This window comes from Chinchilla lanigera, unplaced genomic scaffold, assembly GCF_000276665.1.
Source record: "Chinchilla lanigera isolate Chin_1 unplaced genomic scaffold, ChiLan1.0 scaffold00008, whole genome shotgun sequence".
NCBI lineage: Eukaryota > Metazoa > Chordata > Mammalia > Rodentia > Chinchillidae > Chinchilla > Chinchilla lanigera.
In genome coordinates, this window is record NW_004955409.1 from 2844318 (window position 1) to 2849958 (window position 5641).

Below are 5641 nucleotides of genomic sequence, written 5' to 3' on the forward strand. Positions count from 1 at the left end.
GGCGGAGCTGACGCCACGCACGCTGGGTGCCTCCCGCGGGACAGTGTAGCCGCTCTCAGTCTTCGCGTCCTTATCTGTGAAATAGGTCTGAAGCTTAAGGAAGGAACCCGTCCTGGACGGAGGCGCTGGGTCCAATCCCCAGTACCAGAAAGAATAAAGAAAAAAGAAAAAACGACGCGTTGTGGACGCAGGGGCCCAGCCTGAGGGCGAGGGTACGCGCGCACGGGCCCTGCGCGGCTCCGCGGCCCCCGTGCAGGTCCCGGCCGGGCAGAGCCCTAAGAAAGTGCGCAGCTGCAGAGCCAGTTGTGCCTGCCTTGGGTAAGAGTTCCGATCCGCTGGGCTTGTCATCGCGGGTCGCTGGCCCGGGTCTGTGTGCACGGAGATGTCCCTTCCTCTCTTCCCCGAGGGAGAAAATGCTGTCCTCCTCGGAAGCACACGAGGGCTGGTGACATAGAACCAACCTCAGTTATGAACCGACGCGGGGTAGTAGGGTTTCCTTTCAGAAGCCGGTTTCTTTTTAAGGTAAATGGTCGTTTTTGCGATAATCTACCAGGTTTAATTAGGCACTATAATCTAATTTTCTCTTTTTTGCTCTTTTTTGTTGGTGTACATTTCAGTGCGTGATCACTCGCTCAGGGTGAAGCACTGGTGCCGACCCCTCCAGGAGCTCTGCTGATCAGGCCTGGGCTCCCAACCCCCTTGGTCTCTGCGGCACCCTTGAGCGCAGCCTCGCTGTGGCTCCCACCTTGAAGGTTTCCTGCCTGATGCTTTGACACCTGGCGGTGCCGTTTGCCCTGAGCCGTGTGGGGAGTGGCACTGAATGGAAGGGCAGCTTGCCGCCTGGCCGCTGTCACCTCTGTCCAGTGCGGGTGGCAGCAGTCATGTCGCCAAGAACAGTGCTGCAGAGGGCAGTCCATATTTAACAACAATACGTCTGTGAAAAACCTTCCTGTGCATATTCTCACTTGAGTTCTGCAACCACCGGCATAGATGGGCAGAGTTTTCTCCAGGGATGGGAGCATGGGGCGCAGACAGGTGGCGTGACTTGGTCCAGCTGGTCACTGAGGCCATCCTTTCCCCTTCCGTGCTGGGCACCTGCACACTTTCTCGGTGCACTTCAAATGAGGGTGTGAGTCAGAAAATGAAGTGAATTCTTCAAGATTCTTGGCGCCACTGTGACAAACAATGGCGTCCGGTGTCTGCTGGAGTCCCCACCGCCCATGGCAGTAGCGGCGTGACTTGGACAATCTAAAAAGAATGAAATGGGATGGAGGTGGGAGCAAGCCAGTTACACTCTCAAATCTTCCTGCACGCTTCGGCTCCAGTGTCCTGGTGTGACAGTCAGGGTGTCTGGCTTTTATGTTGTACATTTGCTGTATGTTGTGGTGTTTTGTTAAATAAGAAGACAGCTAGTGGTTTTTCTGGAGAAAGCTGATGGTAAGTTAAGTGGAAAATAATAACAAAGCAGTTTCATTCAGAGTGTGACAAAGACCTGGGTGTGGTGGCGCACACCTATAATCCCAGCACTTGGGAGGCTGAGGCAGGAGGATCATTGTGAGTTGGAGACCAGCCAGGGCTACAAAGTGAGCTCAAGGCCAGCCTGAACTGCATAGGGAGACCCTGTCTCAAAAAGACAAAAAAAAAATTTAAAAACAAACAAACAAACAAAAAAACCCGATTGTGACAAAGAGAAGATACCTGGTTTTGTGCTACCTTTTTCTCTGGTTTCTTGTGATGGCCCCCAAAGGAACATGCCCAAGTGTGGTGAGACAAATGGAGTGTTACCTCCACAGTGGTTCAGGAAAGGAAGTAGATAGGGATTGTGCTTACGTCGGTCATGGTTGGTGACCAAAGAAGAGACACAAGAGCCATCCTGCACTCCAGAGCCAGGTATCAGCTCCAGGAGGGCGCTGACTCCAAACCCAAGAACATGAGATGTGAAAAGGACATCTGGTTAACCTCTGTGCCTCGAGGGCTAAAAGCTAGTAGATGCTCAGGAATGAATGGATGAAGGAAGAAGAATACTTAATCTTTGCATTTTTGATTTTAAAACTTAAGGGGATCACAGCACCCATTCCAGTCTATTTGGCTCTGCAAATCTAACGTCTTAGAGACACTCTGTCAATCCTGCCATGGGCAAAGGGCCCAGGAGCCTTCTCACTGGCCCGGGTAAGATGAGCGGGCATCTGACCCTGTTCCGGCCTGGGAAACCCGAGGAGAGGTCTGCCCGAGGAACTCTGGGAAAGCCGTTCTTGCTCTTGCACAGGGGCACAGAGGGAAACAGGCCACCCTGTCCACCGGATGCTCTTATATCTGCTGTGTGACCTGGAATGGCTAGAAGTGACCTTGGAGCCATCCGAGGATCCAGCACACACTCACAGTGCAGGTGCAGAGAGAGAATGAGCCGGGGTCTGTGCTGCTGGCGTTGTCACCGAATCAACTGGCCTGCTGCTGCCCTACTTCTGACTCGCTCGTTACGTAAGATAATAACACTCCTCCTTGCTGAGTCAATTTGAGATGGCGTTTTCTGTTACCTGCAGCAAAAGCAGGCAAAATGTGGAAGTAAGTTCTTTGGATGAACTCAAAGGCTACTTCCTGGAGCTGCTAAAAGCAACCATCACCACAAACCGCATCATGGATGACGATGAGGACTTTAACATCAGACGCACCTGCGCCTGCACCCAGATGGGTACTGGGGGATGGGCTGTGCCCAACCTCTTTATTTATCTATTTATTTATTTTGTCTTTTTGAGACAGGGTCTTGCTATGCAGTTCAGGCTGCCCTTGAGCTCACTTTGTAGCCCAGGCTGGTCTCGAACTTGCAACAATCCTCCTGCCTCAGCCTCCTGAGTGCTGGGCCCAGCCCAGCCTCTTTAATCTAAGCCTCATCTCCTGCATCTCTAGGCTCAGCATAAGAGGAGCACGGGGGCTGATCCCGAGACCAGGTGAGATGACTTGTGCTAGGTGTGCTGCCAAGGACCCTACGGTCAGCAGCTGTGTCAATGCACAAGTTGAGTCGCAGTTACAGTGCAACTGGCAACGAGCATTTACCAGGGAATCACTGTCATAGAGGCCACGCTGACGGACACCACGGTAATGCCATCCGCAAAACCCAGTGTGGGAAATACACAGCAAACGACCCCGTGTCTTCCGTAAATAAACTGCGAGCAAAATAAGAGGAAGAGAAAGCTTTGAGACACTTGGAAGTACAGTAGACAACCATGTGGAGTGTGTGGCTCTTGGTTTGAACATCACATTAATAGACACTTGGGGGAGATAAGAGCAGTGTTTAATTACATTAATGTCCTGTGTAATGAGTTTTTGGATGTGTTAATTGGATCATGATCATGTTTTTGGAGTCCTCGTCTTTTGGAGTGATATGCTAAAGAAATGATATCTGGGACTTGCTTTTTAAAATAACCCAGTGTGGGGGTGGGGCATGGCAGGGAGGAGGGACAGGTGAGATGGGATGGGCCATAGGTTGACGATAGACAGAGCTGAGCGTAGAGTGTTACTCAATGACCCTCTCTGCTTTTTACCCCCAGTACTGAGGATTGAACCTAGAATCTTTGCACTGGGCTACATCCCCAGCCCTTCTTTATTTTTATTTTTTTATTTTGAGACAGGACCTTACTAAAGATGCCCAGACTGGGCTAGAACTTTTGATCCTCCTGACTCAGCCTCCCTCAGTGCTAGGATTACAGGAGTGTGTCACCATCCACATGTTAGCAGACCCCAGGCACTCCTCCTGCAACTAATCTCTTTTGTTCTCCTTTAGTCTTCTGTAGATTTGCTTGTGCTAGGCACTTTACACTAGTGAATTATATGGTCTTTGTGACTGGATTCTTTCATTTAGCATGATGTTTTCAGGGTTCATTCATATTGCAGCATGTGTTAGTACTGTTTTCTTCTTCTTCTTCTTTGACCCTGGCTTTTACTATGTAGCCCGGGTTGGCCTCAAACCTCTAGACTCAAGTGAGCCTCCTGCCTCAGCCATCCAAGTACCTAGGACTGCAACAGACCTAGCTTACTTTAGTAATCTTTTTTTTTTTTTAATGGCAAAATAGCATTTCACTGTATGGATAAACTACATTTTGTTTATTTATTCATCAGTTAATGAACATTAACCTTTGTTCTACATTTTGGCCTTTCTGAATAACGCTGATATGCACATTTGCATACAAGCTTTTGGATAGACATGTGCTTTCATTTCTTTTAGGTATATGCCTAGGTTTGAAATTAATGGATCGTTTGAAATTAATGTTAACTTTATGTTTAACATTTTGATGAACCAGCAAACTCTTCTAAAGTATCTGCACCATTTTACACTTTGACCAGCCGTGGGTGGGAGTGCCAATCTCTCCACATCTTCACCAACACTCATTAATATGTGTCTTTGTATTGCAGCTTATCTAGTGGGTGTGAAGTGGGATCCTGCTATGATTTTGATAAGCATTTCCCTAATGGTTGATGATGTTGACCTTTCATTTTTTTTTTTGTCTTTTTGAGACAGGGTCTCCCTGTGCAGTTCAAGCTGACCTTGAGCTCACTTTGTAGCCCAGGCTGGTCTCAAACTTGCAACAATCCTCCTGCCGCAGCCTCCCAAGTGCTGGCATTACAGGCATGCACCACCATGTCCAGCGCAAGTTCTAAAACGACTACTTCAGTCTCTTTCCTGGTTCTACACATTTTCAGAGTATGTATTTCTTCTTCAGCCAGTTCCCTTAGTTTGTGTGCTTCTAGGAATTTTTTTCACTTTACCTAAGTTACCTAATTTTTGGCATATAGTAGTTTATAATATATTCATTATCCTCTCATTTCTGTGATACTAGTAGTGATGTTCTGTCCTTTATTCCTAATTTTAGTAATTTGAGCCCCCTAACCAGGGCCATTCCAGGTAGAAGTTTGTCAATTTTATTCATCTTTTCAAAGAGCTGACTTTGGTTGTTATTGATTTTCTCTGTTGTTTTTGTAGTCTATTTTGGACTATTCTAGTCTAGTCTATTTTAGACTATTTTTTTCTAGTCTATTTTCTGCTTTAGTATTTACAAGAATCATCAGGACTGACCCCAATCATTTTAGGGTGAATTCTACTCGCATTTACAGAAGTGATACCAACTACTCAAAATCTCTTCTAGAAAATTGAAGCAGAGGGAACATTTCTTAATTCATCCTGTGAGGCTGGCATTACCCTAATTCCAAAACAGGACAAAGATAGTATAAGAAAGGAAAATAACAGGTCAGTATCGCTCATGAATTTAGGTATAAAAGTCCTCAACAAAACATTAGTGAATTGAATTGATCATGGTGTATTCTATATACTGTCAAAGTGGGATTTATACTAAGTATTCAAGACTGGTTCAACATTTTAAAATATGTCAATATATCTCATCAACAAGCTAAAGAAGAAAAAATAAGATCACATTAATAGATGATAAAAGCAGTTGACAAAAATCTAACATGCACTCATTATGAAAAGCCCTCAGCAAACTGGCCATAGAGGGAGGCTTCGTCAATTTGATAAAGAACATAAATTAAAAAAAAAATACTGCAGTCTTCCGGCTGGCTAGCTTCCTGCCTGGTGGCTCCCGGAGGGTGGGCCCCCAGCGCATGGGGAGCCATGCGGCGGCGAGAGCTGTTG